General features: G+C 43.4%; 2 long non-coding RNA genes across 2 annotated transcripts in view; one reads left to right on the forward strand and one right to left on the reverse strand.

Moving 5' to 3' along the window:
• LOC128323728 (uncharacterized) overlaps positions 1 to 16,502 on the forward strand; it is a 40,669-nt gene extending 24,167 nt beyond the window's left edge. The window contains exons 2-3 of the long non-coding RNA XR_008306516.1: positions 12,200 to 12,286; positions 14,480 to 16,502. This is a non-coding gene — a long non-coding RNA (uncharacterized LOC128323728). The remainder of the gene's footprint in view (positions 1 to 12,199; positions 12,287 to 14,479) is intronic.
• LOC128324075 (uncharacterized) overlaps positions 7,343 to 16,806 on the reverse strand; it is a 50,902-nt gene continuing 41,438 nt past the window's right edge. The window contains exons 3-5 of the long non-coding RNA XR_008306748.1: positions 11,754 to 11,826; positions 8,932 to 9,032; positions 7,343 to 8,224 (exon numbers count right to left, since the gene is read on the reverse strand). This is a non-coding gene — a long non-coding RNA (uncharacterized LOC128324075). The remainder of the gene's footprint in view (positions 8,225 to 8,931; positions 9,033 to 11,753; positions 11,827 to 16,806) is intronic.

Consider the following 16,806-nt stretch of genomic DNA (forward strand, 5'->3'; position numbering starts at 1 on the left):
TGTCTCCCCTTGCCCTATTATAGTTACGCCCCTGTGCAGGCCTGCCTGCGGGCCCAAAAAACAGAGAAGTGGCCACAAATCAGTACCCATACCAGGGCAGTTGTTTGATCAACACCTGCAAGAAAACCCAAGTGCAAGCATTAATGGCAACAAATATAACCACTAAATCTACCATTCTAACGCATGTAATGCTTGAAGACCCTAGGATGCCAGTGACCTATTTGCTTCACTTCTGCATCTGAAAAGCTATCAGCAGTGCTATGGTTATGGAAAGGAGTACAAATTGGAGGGGGGCTGATCGGAACTGTGACCACAGTGTGGAGCTGGACATTATTTTATCCTTTAATTTTGTCCTGATTGTTTCTAAAGTTGCTATGGGTCCCTGAAATGGTGTTTGCCTCTATGGCACATTCAGGAGGCCATAGCAGCTTTGGGGGTAATTCAGATCATTGGCAGAAAAATAGTGTGGAAATGGTTAAGCATTCTCCACCTCCATGCCACAGCCCTAATCTGAATTGGGCTTCCACATAAGGCCCATTCACACATTGAGTTCAACACTTGTACAATGAGTGTACAGTGTCCACAGGTACAGATCTTTATACAGGTACTGTCATAGTGTCATTCACATGTTATGCTGTACGCAGATACAGAAGATACACTCCCTATCTGTGCTATACATTTGAAGGGCCTGTATTCCAGTTTACTTTTAAAATGAACACAGATACAGTCATTTACACAAACACATGGACAAGTGTATAGACATCTGTACACTCATACAGCATAATGTCTGAATTGGGCTACACTTGCCTGCCATCCTTTGTTCCCCACCTACACGGGTGGGCTTTGAGAAAGTCACTTTCTCTAGTACCATTAAATGACTTGCATTGTCCACAATTTACAAAACCTTGTTAAAAATAATTTAGGATGATGTTCTATTGTGGCACATAGGTGGTGTGTGTGTGTAGCAGGGGTTGGAGTGGGCCCAGAGACTATCTATCTATCTATCGTGTGTGTGTGTGTGTGTGTGTGTGTGTGTGTGTGTGTGTGTGTGTGTGTAGCAGGGGTTGGAGTGGGCCCAGAGACTGACTGACTATCTATCTATCTATCTATCTATCTATCTATCTATCTATCTATCTATCTATAGTGTGTGTGTGTGTGTGTGTGTGTGTGTACACACACACACATATATATAGTGTCTCTGGGCCCACTCCAACCCCTGCTACACCCCTGGGCCTGCACCTTGAGCACTGGCATGCAATTAGGTTTGAGGGGTCCGCAGGCTTCAAATACTTTGTAACCAATGAAGAATGAATTACTTTTTAACCAATGAGATTTGACATACTTTGTAACCAGTTCCTCCCAGCCCTTTGGGAATTTTTGGAGGTTAGCCCAGCCCAAAGATTGGGGGAGATTAGGATTGTCCTTGATTCAGCAAGCCAATGCAGGTTTTGTGGTAGTGCAGAGGGTAGATTCCAGGAATTACTGTTTTATGGGCAGACCTGTTGCAGTGGAGAATGTGAGGGGATCCAGTAGTTGGCGCAGGGCAGAAAGGGAAAGAAAGAAAGAAAGAAAGAAAGAAAGAAAGAAAGAAAGAAAGAAAGAAAGAAAGAGATGTGGGAAGAGCTGTGAAAGCCACAGGTTGGGTGATTCCAGGTAGGGCTGGGGAAGACTCCTGCCTGAAACCCTGGAGAGCCTCTGCCGGTCCATGTAGACAGTATGGAGCTAGATGGACCAATCATCTCTGATTTAGTATAAAGCAGCTTCCTATATTCTTTACTTATTCATTTGAATGGGATGAGAGCTGGTCTTGTGGTAGCAAGCATTATTCTCTTTGCTAAGCAGGGTCAATTCTGGTTACATTTGAATGGGAGCCTACATGCATCAGCACTGTAAGTTATTCACCTTAGGGGACAGAGCTGCTCTGGGAAGAGCATTTGAGGTCCCAAGGTCCCTCCCTTGCAGCATCTCCAAGAAAGCGCTGAGAGAGATTCCTGCCTGCAACCTTGGAGAAGCCGCTGCCAGTCTGTATGGACAATACTGAGTGAGGTAGACCAACGGTCTGACTCAGTATATGGCAGCTTCCTATGTTCACACACTCCAACATGCATTGCTTAGGGCTGATAGGATTCACTTACCTGCAAAGGGCTCTTGGCATATATTTAAGTGACTTGCAGTAGGGGGTGGTAGACATTTTGCAGGACTGTGGAATAGGGAAGGCTAAGCAAGGCTAGACCTCACCTTGTGCCAGGTTCAATGCAGGCAGTGAATAAGAGTAGAGTTGTTTGATAAGTACTTGGGCTGGCTTGATTAAGAGAGGAAGAGTCTTAGTCAGTGCTTTGAAGCTTGGTGACATGAGCAGTGGTGGCTGGTGTGGACACTACCAGGGGTTGTTGGTATATTAGTAGGTGCTTACCTCCCCTATTGCCACACCTGAAAGCTCTTCCCTGTTAGAGGGTGAATTTACCTGTGGAGGGTTTTGTGATTAATTAGCAGAGCACTAAACAAGCTACCCACTCCAGTTAAAGAGCAGAACATAGAGTTTAGTTGTTACAGCTATTTATAGAAAACACATGGAGATTCTTGTAGAAAGGGATGGAGCCGCTCTGGGAAGAGCATCTAGGTTCCAAGTTCCCTCCCTGGCAGCATCTCCAAGATAGGGTGGAGAGAGATTCCTTCCTGCAACCTTGGAGAAGCTGCTGCCAGTCTATGTAGACAATACTGAGCTAGATAGACCAATGGTCTGACTCAGTATATGGCAGCTTCCTGTGTTCCTCAAACCAATACTAAGTAGATTTATTGGTGAAGTACACTTGGATAGGAAAGGCCTAATCCTATCTATAGGCTAGTTGTTGATCAAACAATAGGTAGGGGGAGAGAGAGATGTTTCCATCTGCTTTCCAAGAGAAAAGGAAGGGATTCTGCCTCATCACAGGAAATGCCTGAGGAGTCAAGGCAGGGGTCATAGAGTAGAGGTTAAGCAGGGGCAGGTAAGGAGACCCTCACTAGCTACCTCTACTCCCAATGCCCCTAGTGGTCATTAGGATAGTCAATGCAAAAGGTTGATGCACTGGAGCTCTATCTCCAGCGTTCCCAACAGCAGCACACCATCCAGCACCCGCTGCGGCAGAGGATTGTTTCCGCCACTCAGCTGGCCACCACACATTTTTTATTTATGTAGACGTTTTATATGCTGCCCTTCCTCCAAGGAGCCCAGAGCGTTGTACAACATACTTAAGTTTCTCCTCACAAGCCTGTGAAATAGGTTAGGCTGAGAGAGAAGTGACTGGCCCAGAGTCACCCAGCTAGTTTCATGGCTGAATGGGGATTTGAACTTGGGTCTCCCCAGTCCTAGTCCAGCACTCTAACCAATACACCATGCAAATGGCCTCTGTCAGCTGAGTCATGGAGCCAATCTTCCGCTGCAGTGGGTGCTGGGCCATGTGCCACTGCTGAGAAGATCTTTCAGCTGTGGCAGTACAGGAGGTAAGCACTTACTAATTTACCCTGATAGGTGCCTCCTGATAGGTGCCAGCTGCCACTAGACATGAGTGATATAATTGGGACTCTTTCCTGCTTCGGGGCTCCAGCAGCCTCAAAAACTGAACAGCCAGAGGGTCTGAGCCTGAATGAGTGATCCACTTATGGAGCAAAGCAGGGAATAAGGTCCCACTAGATGGATGGGAGGGAGTGGGGGGGGGAAAGCTCCATTGGGACCTGCACAGATACACCTGCTAGGTTTCACAGATACACCTGCTAGGTTTCACAGATACACCTGCTAGGTTTCACAGATACACCTGCTAGGTTTCACAGATACACCTGCTAGGTTTCACAGATACACCTGCTAGGTTTCACAGATACACCTGCTAGGTTTCACAGATACACCTGCTAGGTTTCACAGATACAAATGTTAGATAGATAGATAGATAGATAGATAGAGGCCACCACTGCCTCCTTTCCCCACTCACTTTAGCATGGAGAACTGAAGAGCATGTGTAGACTTCGAACTCAGACTAGTCTAATCTGCTGCAGGCATTGATGACATTGCCCACTTTAGGAAAAAATATAAGCGCATACTGACTGCCTTCTGTGTGTGAAACATTTGAACTGCACAGGCACAGAGCAGTGCAGAGTGGGCGTTGGAGGCACCAACCACCCTAGAGCCAGAGCGGGGAGGGAAGAAAACAAGCAGGGGGGAAAGAGCTGGAGAGGAAGCCCTCCGTCGGAAAGCAGTGGGTGTGCCTTCTCTGGCAGGAGATGGGGAGCAAGAGAGGGGAGCAGGAAGATAAGCATAGGGACATGCCAGCCAAGGGAGAAAAATAAATGGTGTGTTTGTGTGCTTGTTTCTATTGTATGTCTGGGTGGTGGGGGGGAAGAGAAGAGAAGAAGAGCCACTGATGATGTAGATTATGCCTTTGTCTGGATTTGGTTTAATCTTGTTAACCCTAGTACTATAACTGGGAGTTGCACTTAGCTATCATCCTGTTTTGCCAAGCACTTAGTATCAAAGTGCTTGGCAAACCATAGTATGAAAATTGAAACTGATGCCTCATTGTATTTGTGAGAATGGCACTAAATTCCACATACCATCATTGTGTACCTGGAGCAATTACCCTGTATCTCCTATCTGCAAACATGTCAGACATATCTTGGAAATGTGCTATCCCAAAACACTTTCACATTTGTTTATTTTTTTATCAGCAATGATAGGCTTATCAGGTTTCACACAGAACAATGGCTTGTAGAGTTAAGATTTTAGATAGCACTTCCTTATCTGGGCAGCATTCTTAGTCTTATTTGAAAACAGTCAATTGGATTTCAAGCCTTTGGAAATGGGCTTTCAATAAGCATTGTTGCAATATTTTGCTTATGATTTAACTGGCTGTAGATAGGTTTAAAATTGTTTCCATGTTTGTACAAAATATACTGGCTGACATTGACCAATACTGCCTCAGTGCAAGTAAAGATGGCTCATGTACAGGTGGTGCCCACACTTCTGAAGCCCAGATGCTCATGTGGAGAAGTGATTTTTACCAATTTCCTCTTTCCCCAGAAGCGCTCCTTGAAACAAAAAACTAGGTCCCTTAGGGTTACACAGCCCTCAGGGACATACATCCAGGTCACATGAAATACTTCCAGAGTAAAGGGATTGGCAAAAATCCCTTGTGCAAATACCGGCTCTTCAGAAGCTAGCACTATGCATATGATTGCAGCATTCATCATGATATCAGCCACTAATTCCTTTGTGTATATAAATGAGCCAGTGCTTATTTATTTTGGCAAATGAGCAGGCACTTTAGCTAAAGCTGTGCAGAGACTAGAGAATGCTAGTGTATTGTGGTGATTAAGAGAATCAACTGTAACTTAAAATGTCACTAGTTTAAATCTCAGCTTAAGCCTCCCTACTCTCATGAAGAACTGATTAGTCTACGCATTTAAAGGTCTCTCTAACTATCCCCTGCTAACTGAGCAAAGAGGCACCTTTTTAAAGTGGTGAGTCTCTTTAGCAGAGGGAGAGCAGCTGGCCCTATCCACCCCCAGCACAGCATCCCTCCAGCGGCTGTTGCAGGTGTTTATCTTATGTTTCTTTTTTAGATTGTGAGCCCTCTGAAGACAGGAAGCCATTTTATTTGTTTGCTTGCATGCTTATTTATATCTATGTAAACCGCTTTGGGAACATTTTTGAAAAGTGGTATATACTGTATAAATATTTGTCATATTTGTATACAAATTCCCACTTCAGGTAAAAACCTAGGGCAACCTGAATTGGGTGATTCTGCGATGTTCTTTTTCTGGAGCTCAGAACTGAGAACAAGTGTGAGCCTCCTGCTTTGTGCAGCTGATACAGAGATCCCCAATCCATGTGCCAACTGAAAAACAGATTTGTGCTGTATTTCATGGGATAGAAAATAATTTCAGGGTAGAAAAGGTAATGTGAAGTGGATACAGCTTCACTTCAATAAAATGGGAATAACAATAAGCTACTTTGCAAAGTTGTTGAGAGAATTAAATTAGCTAAGAATTGTGACACTCTTTGCACAGTTTAAAAGACCTGTATAAATGGTAAACAGCAATTAATAGTGGTGTGCACCCAGGCTCATAACTTTCTCCTGTTTTATTTTATTTTTTAATCACTGCCATGCCAATCCATGTATTCCACAGTGAATCCAGTCTGTAACATTTTCCTTGGTGTCCCTCCCCAACTTCATTAATTTTCCTCTGATGAATTTAAGCAGTAGAATAGTTTCCAGCCCATGACAAAATTAAGTGCTAAGTGAAAGCTAGAATAGAGTTCACTGTAATCCTGTGCACAGTTCGGATGTTTGATTCACATTGAAGAGGTACTCTAAATAAACAGCTCATCATATGATAAACTGTTCTTAGCTGTTTTCCAGGTATTGAAACCAAATTGTGATGTGAATGTGCACAGATAGGGGAATGGGAACTCAGCGATAAGCTCCACCCTCAGTCTCCATGCATTCAAATGGTTGTAACGCTTCACACATAGGATCCATTCTGACTTTCATTCAAATGTGATGGAAATATAACACTTCAGACAGCAGGGGTGAAATTCCATGACTGAATAAGTAAGAGTGTGTGTGTGTGTGTGTGTGTGTGTGTGTGTGTGTGTGTGTTCCCCCCCCCTACATTTAGAGAACTAGAAATCAGGGAGAAAGATTCTAGCATGGCCAGAGGTATAGCAAGGTTGGAATGGTCCCTGGGACGACGACGACGAAGAAGAAGAAGAAGAAGAAGAAGGGCCCCTGCCCTCTCACCTTCTTTTTGGGAGAGGTAGGAGGGTAGAGCAAAGAGCAAGGTGTTGCCCAACTGACAGAGGTCCATGGACATTTGTCTCTTGCCACCCTGTCCCTGGCTGCCCCTTCAGGGGACTGGTGACATTTCCAGAAAAAGGATTGCTTAGAAACTTTCACCTGCATTATTTGTTTTTACTTTCTACTCAGTATTATGAGTATACATTTCTCTTATGTGCTTTCAAGATAATCATTTAGAAAGTGAAGGTGGGGGAAAGATACATTGTTTTAACAGCAATAATCTTGTGAATCATACATCAGAAGGCTATTTTGCTATCACTTTTGTTGATGAATACTGTAAATGGCATAAAAATTCAAGGATACTCGGGGTGAGGGGAAGGGGTTATACCATAAAACTGTGATGAATTCTAATTTTCCAGGGCATTTCAGTGGTATCTACTGTAGTAAATAGAATGTGTAATGGAAACAGTGTTGCTAGTACCATCATTGGTCAGTTTGGTTTTTATATGTATTTGATATAACATCTCCCGTGCATTCAAAACAAAGTAAATATTGACGGCCTCAAATCACATTTATTACAACTGCCTGAAGATGCTTACAGCCATAGCAGAAAGTATTAAGAAATGGACATTGCAATGTACCAGGTGCAATGCACGAATTATTGTTATGATAATTTAATAATACTTAACATTTATCTAATATTGGATGAAAGCAGTACACGGTTGGAAGAAGGGGGAACTGTAACAGAAGAAATGCTTCTTTAAAATTACTGTTACTTCTATGATAGATTCAACTCCATATTACTCCAAATTCTATAATTACATAGAGCTTTCTGTCACTATGACTCTTGTTTGGCTACTGGTTGTGACTCTATGCTGGCAAATCTTCCTGCAGTTGAGATAATAGGAAGCATCAGTACATTCTAAATTTTGCAAATGTTTACAGGGAAGACTTTCATTCATGATTAGGCAGAAGGGAATTGGAGCCAGTGGCTGATATCTTGACCTACAAAGCGCCAGTGCTTTGTGAGATGAATCGGTACTGCAGATGAGTTCCAGACTAATGCAATACCAGTACTAGCAGGGTGTGTGAATTTTAATGGCCTTCCCTTCTCCCAGAAATCCACTGTGTCACCTGAAAATGTATCTCTAAGGGCTGTGCCACTCCGAGGATTTATTTTGGGGTGGCAAAGAGAAATTCTGGGGGAAGTTGAGGTCATTGAAATTGCACCCACATGTGAGTGTTGGTGGTGGATTAGTCGATCATGCTGCCCAAATCATCTGAGTTCTACTTTGGCTCCCAAAGCAAGTGAAAAGGAAGGGGATATGAAGAACTTGTACTTGCTCTTTACTCCTCTTGTTCCTTTGTTAGCCATTGCTGTAGTATATGGTGCTGTAACCTGTGGTGATGATAATAGTGGTGGTGGTGGTGGTGATTATGCTTCTAGATATCATCTGAAAAGAAAGGAAAAGAGAACTTTCCTGATGGGAAAGAGCAGAATAATCATTGCAAGGGCAAAGCAAGTACTTCCCCCTTTGGGAGAGATCTAGATTATGGAAAAAGGAAGCACAATTCACACTTCTTTTTCTCTATTTACTCTATTCAAAATATCAAGTGAAGCTCTAAGTCCATGGACCCACTATGATCTGTTTACAGTTGCATAGCTAACATATCTCAACCAAGTTCCTTATATACAGATACTTCCCATTCTTGTTTATGAGAAGAAAACTGCTCCTCCTTCCCCTTGGCTCCCACCATCTGCCAGGAGGGCGGAGCTGCGCCCTGCTACTGATGAGGCCAGATGTATCACACCACATGAAGCAATATAGAGATGCTTGGACAAGGACAATTGGGCAGAGACAGTACCAGCTAGCTGTGCCCTCACCAAGTCTTTTTTCTCCTTCAGCTTGACAACCATCAGGTCTCTTTTTTGTCAGTGCAGGAAAGCCAGTTGCCACTTATATGCTGATGGGGATTAAGCTGTTGGTGACTAACCAGGAAAAGGATCTTGAGGTAGATAGCTCAGTAAAAGTGCTGACTCAGTGGGACCATCCATATGAGCATCAAAGTGAAGGTAGGAGGCAGAAAACCCAGCTGTTACTGCTTGTGAGAACTCATGTCAACTAAGCTCACTGAAATGTAGGTAGCTCAACCTTTGTACCTTGTTCTTTACCAATGTCTCTGCTTGTCTATGGGAAACAGGGTAGGAGCACTTTTCACCCAAAGACTCCCAGATACTTGTGTGAAATGGCTCAGTGGCAGCTGTGAGAAAAGCAAAATCCATGTTATGGGTCATTAGGAAGGGAACTGAAAATATTTTAATGCCATTATACAAAACTATGGTGCGGCCCCACTGGGAATATTCTGTAAGTTCTGGTCACCACATCTAAAACTGGATATTATAGAACTGGGAAAGAAGGCAATCATAATTATCAGGGGGCTAGATCACCTTCCTTATGATAAAAGCTACAACTTGTGGGGCTTTTTAGTTTAGATTAGAAAAAAGGTGACTAAGGGAAGACATGAAAATTATGCATGGTGTGGAGGGAATGCATAGAAAGAAGTTATTCTCCCTGTGACATCCTGAGTAAGGCTGCATGAATGTGCAGGACTTCATGGCCCTTGGGAACATATTTTCAGGTGGCTCATGGCACCTCCAAAATCAGTTAAAATTCCACACACACCCCATGCGAGTGCTATAGCTTCCATTGCACAGGTGGCATCTCACCTGGTGCACATTATTCAAGCACTATAATCAGGAGTCATCTCATGAAATTGACTGGCAGGAAATTTAAGACTGAGATAATAAAATACTACTTAATGCAGCAATAATTCATTCACGGTATCCATTGCCACAGTATGTGGTGATGGTCAGTAGTGTGAAGTCCTTAAAAGGAGATGAAGTCCTTAAAAGCGGGTTAGATAAATTCTTGGAGGATGAGTTTATCAATGGTTCATTGGCTTGATGGCTATATTCTACCTCCAGGTTCAGAGGCAGTATGCTTCTGAATATCAGTGGCAGGGAAGCAATGGCAGCAGAAGAGACATCTTCATCTTGTGGGATTCCCAAGACATCTGGTGGGTCATTGAGGGGGAAAAGGATTTTGGACTGGATAGGCTTTGCATTCTTCTTGTGCAATGGAGCCATGTAGGGATTTTTAAAAAAAATCTCCAACTTGATTGGTCTTTGTGTTTGCCTACTCCTCACAGATGAGTCTCTTTGGGGTGTTGTGATCCTAAATTGCAGGTTATGTTTTGGTGCAGAGAAGCCACTGTTGCTCTCTCATTCAAATCAACAGGAATGAATAGCAAATAAAAATGGGTGGTTTTCATATCACAAATACAAATTCAATGAATATATATGACATGAACAAAATTAAAATGAATAAAAGCAGGAAAATGAATAATGACAAGAAACATTTTTAGGGCATGTCACCATTCATAATTTTATTTAAAAAATGTTCCTGTAATGAAAATGCCTATTCCTGACTACCAGACCTTTACAAGTTTATTTCTCTTTTTAACATAACCAGTATTAGTGAATCCCATCCTACCAGCAGAAAAAGATTATAGATTTATAGTTGGTAGAGCCATCAATATAGTATAGTCTAATTGGCAGAGGGTTGTAGACCACTGACTGTAGTCAATACAGTATCAAATCTATGCACAAACATTGACTAGAGGCCAACACTGAGCTAAGCTGTTGCGAGGGGAGACAAGAGCTTCTCCTTTAACACTAAAAAAAATGGGTTGTTTTAATTGGCCTTGGAGACAGGATGCCAACCTTCCCTTCCAGTTAGCAACTTAGTTTTCTGATTTGTGCTGTCCATGGACTTGCTCTGAAAGAAAGTTCGTGGGAAATAAAATAATGAGCTTTACCTCAACTCATGAATTAAACAAAATCCTACCTCATCAAAACCACAAAAGGATGGGGGGTTCCATTGAGCAGCTTCTTCACACTGACATAAGTTGCAGAGGTTTCACTACAACTCTTAAATCCTATTCATAGAAGAACATATTTTTCATGCTTTCATTTTTTCCCCCAGAAATGGAAGATACTGAAATTTTGATTGCTCACTACTGCCAGTTTTACTCTGAGCAATTTGCATTATAATGTTTACAGTAAGACACTTGAGCCCTTGCCATATGCTTGTTGTCTCCCAGGATGCTCGTGGAAATGAAACATGTATCTCCTAAGGCTATGACAGCAAACACACATTTAAATAAGTATCCAGCACTGATTTAAACCCGAAGGAAGTAAAAGAGGCTGATATTTGTTGGCTTGAAATATGATTTTTTAAAATTGTGATTCCACCAAGGGATTTGAGGAGGAAAAGAAAAGCCCATTTCAAGATGTTCATTCCAAACATAGCCGCCTGCAATTTTAGTATAGCTGTTTGACTAAGATTCCACGAATTGTTGTCTCTCACCATGAATACAGTGGGGATGAGAGTAGTTTGCACTGAGTCAATGAAGTGACCGTATTGGCTAATTGAGCTTTTTTCCTCTCGTGAGGTCATGAGAGGCAGGACGGAGGGGTATTAAAAAAGCCAAACATTTGGGGTGGTCATTCCTTTTGGAGATGTGCATTGGTGCAGTTTGAAAGCATTAGCTTTAGGCTGTTTTGTGTGAGTAAACTTGCCTTGGATGATGGCACTGGGAAAAAACACAAATTGCTGGGGGCCTCTCCCTCCTCACCAGACCCCTGGGGGGCCTGATCCCTAGCTGTAGACCCTACTTATGGAGGTCTGTGTAAGTCTGGAACAGCTTAAATAGCAATCCAGTGTGAGCTTTTCAGGGGTAAGTTGGGCTTCAGCTGGTGGGGTCCAATATGGGCTCATTTCCTCTGGGAGAAGGCCTTGCAGGGGAATGAGGGAAATGCCCATAGGGATAAAGTCAGGATGGCTCCTAGCTTTGCTAGGTGAGATCAGCGCTCACATTGGCACCTTGGTAGGGAAGTCTAGAGATGGAGTGGTTCCTTACCTTCTGCTTCATCTTTGTCACAGATTGACACTAAGCAGGCACAGACAGTTGGGGCTCCACCATGGGATGAAAACTGTACAGTGAGAGTTGAAGAGAACTTAGGATTCACATTTTAGTCCATATATCCCCAGTGTTTTCTGAGCCAGGGGAAACAGGGGATGAAGCATCACCCCGCCAGGCCAGCTTTCCTTCCCCCCGCCCCCATTTCAGACACTGACATCTGTGCTGAGGATGCCAGGAGCCATGATGCCTAATGGTATTCCTCAATAATGGACCCCTTTTGTACAAGCGTACCCACTCAAGTCTCCGAGCTGGGCCTTGAGTGACAGAGTCTGCAGAATGTGCTGCCAAGGTAACTTCGGCATCAACAACTTCTTTTCCTGCACCTCAGTTGGTGCAGCTGTAGGGTGCATCGGACCAGATTAGAACTACTCATGTCATTTCAGGAGCAGCCAACGTGGCACCTCAAGGTCAGAGAAATGTCGTGCCAGCAGGGAAGGAGGCAAGTGGCCAGCACCTGACCCTCTTATCAGGTAATGCTCCAGGGAACCCCAGAATGATGGGTGTTGGGTCTTGACCCCCAGACTGCAATGCTGGTGTTCAGTCAAATCTTAGAGGAGGTTGGTGTGAATTCAGGCTTTTTATGGGGCAACTGATCTTCCAGTGCAGTCCATATATGGTGGTATCAGCACCCTTTGGATGCCACTTCCAGCAGGCTACCAAAAGGAAAATTTGGAGGGGGGAATACAATGACTTGTTCTTCCTGTTGTTTTGAGACTCTGAGCCCAAATTGCTAGGGAAGGACAGCATTTCTAATTATCTCCTAAGGGAGGTGTAACAATTCAAACATACCAAGGCTGAGGAAACTTGGGATAACTGACTGTACCATATACATGCTAGTCATGCTATAGGCTCAGCCTTGAAGGGCCCCACCATTAATTAAATACTTGGAAATCATTCACTGGACCTACAACTTGTATTTAGGTCATCCTGGCTGGCCTATGATGAGCAATTCTGGATGCATAGTGTAGTGGATTGGGCCTTCCATGGGACAGGAAAGATGGGGAGTTCTGGTGGGACATTATGTTCCAGGATAGGGTTTCCATGGGTAAGAGGGCTGACAGTGGCCATATCTTGTCAGTTGGCACTCCTAGGGGCCCATATTAGAAAGTTGAGGCAGGTAAAGGCTCTGGCAAAGGATGCTGGGAGTTTAACATGAATGGGAAGTATGTTTCCACCCTGTGAAAATACAAGCATGCATGTTTTCGCTGTGGGCATAATCACCCAGAAGCTAACTGTTTCAAAGCTGGGACAGCTTATAAGATGCCAGACCTGAACAGGCCAATCCTGGGCCTTCAGACAATGGACCTAAAGGAGCTCTGCACAAGGCCTCCAACACTGGGGTGGCTGCAAGTCTTAATTAGATATTTGCAGCACTACCATGATGGACTCAGCACAATGTATCCTTTGGTGGGGCTTAGGGATGGGTTTTGGATCCTCTACTTGGGGTTCACATCCATGGAGGCTGGAACTGCGCTGCTGCCATGTGGGAAGCTTACTAAAAAAAGGCATGATCATGTGTGCTTGGGCTATGGGCTGTGCGAGGGACAGCAAGCAAGTAAGACCTTTTAACTACCTCTCTTGCTGGCGCCACCACCTCCCCCGCCCCTGCTGCCCAACTAATACTGATCCAATCTGCCCCAACCATCCTTGGTTGGGTAGACTGAACTGCCCCCAGTTCAGATTGTGATTGACCTACTGAACCAGCCCAGTTGGAGGTGACCCAGATCAGCATCAAACAGTTGGTGCACACCCCTATCCTCCATATGGAGCCCTAACTATCCCATCTTTCTAAAAATTTAAAATCTGTGGGGGGATAGAGCTAATGGTCTGGGAGAAACTGGCAAAAGAGATTGAGACTAGCAGAGTGTCAGGGCCTCACAGGCACCCTCCTCTGCTCAGCTTTAAGATATGTCCCCTTCGGGTTGTTCCCAAAAAGACACCCAGTGAGTTATGCTTGATATACAATTTGTCTCATCCAAATGGGGTGTCAATGATTGACTTCATTAACTCAGAGCTGTGCTCTGTTAAGTACACATCTTTTGGTGTGCCCTTACAGTACAACAGGCCTGTAAGACAGTCAACATTGTTTTTTTTCCCCAATGGCAGCTTGTATGGGTGGGGCAAAAGAGTGAGCCACAGCTGAGGCTTATTGATACTCTTTTCACCCCATCCTTTCTGTCTCTCTGCCTTCCGCATTATTTTCTCAGAGTTAGACCCAGGTTCACTGAGCACGGAGGTAGCCTAATTCATTAGGTTGAGAAGTGCATTTCCCAAACTGGTGAATACCAACCTGCACGTCTGGGATTAACTCTGCAGTGGACGGAGTGAGGTGGGAGACAGAGAGGCAGCCAAGAATAGCAATAGCAATAGCAATAGCACTTACATTTATATACCACTTTATAGCCGGAGCTCTCTAAGCGGTTTACAATGATTTAGCATATTGCCCCCAACATTCTGGTTCTAGAATGGGATGAGAGGAGTGTGAACAAGCCTCACCTGTGGCTTATTTTACTCCACCCTGCCCCACCCATTCCAGATGTCCCTGGGAAGGACAATATTGACCCTTCTTAAGGTCTGTTGTACTTTGAAATGATAGAGTGCTGCATACTGTTAGGCATTCCTATGTCTAGTGCCACTCTTCACTTCACTTTCACTCTTTTTAGATCCTTGACACCTGTTGGAGGCCAGTCTTCCTGTAGGAGAATCATGCGTCAGGGACAGGCCATCTTGAACAACTTCAGACCAATGAAAAAGACAAAGTTGTTTTTATGTTTTAAGCTACATATAGTACTGCAATATGTTTTAAAACTTGTTAGCATCAGTTGTTATTTAGTATATAATTACTGTGTTGCTTTGTCTTGCTTTATTCATTTTAAAATATTTGGGAAACATATGTTAAAAAAAATTCTCATCTTTTTGGATGTCCAAAGACAAGACCATGCTTGTTATCAAAGGATTATTTAAACATAACACTTCATTATACTGCTAATTAACTACTGCCTGATTGCTAACAACGCACATCAAAGATATGAGTTATCATTTACAGAGAAAATGAATCACATGAGTGTTTCCTTGCATGTGAGCCTGAATTCTTGTTATGGATCCTTGGGTGCTCAGTTTCAGTGATACAGCTCCCCCCCCCCCCCCGCCATTATCTGTGTTTAATTGAAGTTTCCTCCTACAGATGTCCATCGCAAACTAGATGAAACCATGTGTCGTAAATACTGTAATTACCATCCATTTAGTTGAGCCTTCTATTTTGAGAGACTGCAAGGGAGTTCAAAGACTATAATATCTTCCCAATGGCTTCATTCTTATCAATAAAGGGATAATCAGCTTACATTAAGTAACTTTAGCTTCTTTGCAAGACAACAGTCTGTGATGAACTTTTCATCTATAGTAGCTGCAATCACGATTTAATTTTACAATGCCCATCACATCATCACCAGCACTCCTGTTTTCCAAACTCTATTTGTCCCACCACTACCCTTCTCTGTTAATATTTGATGTAAGCCAGTGGATGCAGGCCAGGACTTAGGACTGGAAGCTTTCCAGACAATTCCCATACCTACCATAAAGTCATGGTACTCATGGGAAAAGCCACTGAGGTCATTCACATGACCAGCCCTACCACAGATAGGACAGGGCTACCCCAGGTAGGGCTGGCCATGTGCAACATCAGGATTGTTCTGGATCCCAGCACTCTGTCCCCAGATAGCCCTGCTTTTCTACCTGGGCTAAAAGTGAGGTATGACAATGCACATATGCCTCCTAGCTCATGCTCCTTTTGGGCTGCCGGAAGCCATCCTTCCCACAGAAACAGAGGAAGGCGCAGCCCAGCAACAGGAACTTCACGAATGCAGTGCACAGCTCATGCAGTGCATTGAGATTACAGGCAGCCTGGTTTCCTTCCCACCCCTGCTCCCACTTGCCATGCTGTTCACCACCACACCACTCATCTGGGTGTGTGGGTGGTGGAGCTCTGTTTAGGCTCCAGTCATGTGGGGTGGAAGAAGCTGACTCCTGCCTTCCCCCAGCCCCATTGGCCATGTGAATGACCTTTCTATTTTTTCCCCCAGCTCAGATCTCCATGTATGATTTTTAAAAACACGGGTTCAGAGTGTTCTACCTTACAGGATTGTTCCAAGGCTAAACTCTGAAAGCTTACAGGATTGTTCCAAGGATAAACTCTGAAAGCCTATAATGGATTTTTCAATTTAAAAGTAGTATCGAAATTATAACAATTCATGGGAAGATTGACATTTCTATATAGCCTACAAAGTAGGAGTTGATGATTTCCTCATAAATTGGCATTAAGGGTAAAATTTTGGATAATTTTAATGTGCAATTGTGCTCTTAAAATTGTGACTTGCCAAAGTCTACCTTGTATTTGTCAGACATGATGTACATTCATGCAGGAAGTGTTCAAAGGTTTTTAGTTCCAGGGCAAGAAGCATTATAATTATCTAAGGCATTATTATGAAATCAAGTATGAACATTACAGTTTTACAGCCTTTAGACTATAAATTCCATGCTAGGGTATGCTTATTTACTTATTTAGTAAGATCACCATTTAGTTGACATATAATACTACATTTCTCTTCTGTGTAAAGTTCTTGCTAAACTTGTTGTTGAAAAGTGGCAAATAAATATTATAGATAATAATAAATGGTGATGTGAACTGACTATGAGTGTTGGTAAGTCAGAGTGGACTTAGAATGGAGAACTGGAGTCAAACTACAGTCTGCTATTAGGATTGATGGGCTTGTTTTTAACTGAGGTTACATTCACACATAACACCAAACCGGAGTTGAATGGGGCAGAGGTTGGAAATTGTGTACTGTATATCCAAATGCGTGAAACCGTGGTTTCACAGCTAAAGTGACCTGCAGTTTCCATCACCAAACTCTAATCCGAACCTATAGTTTGTAGTGAGTTTCACTGCTCCAACCTGAGGTTTGAATGTGGCAACATTACATCCGAATGCAGA

Source organism: Hemicordylus capensis, chromosome 1 (genome assembly GCF_027244095.1).
Source record: "Hemicordylus capensis ecotype Gifberg chromosome 1, rHemCap1.1.pri, whole genome shotgun sequence".
Taxonomy (NCBI): Eukaryota; Metazoa; Chordata; class Lepidosauria; order Squamata; family Cordylidae; genus Hemicordylus; species Hemicordylus capensis.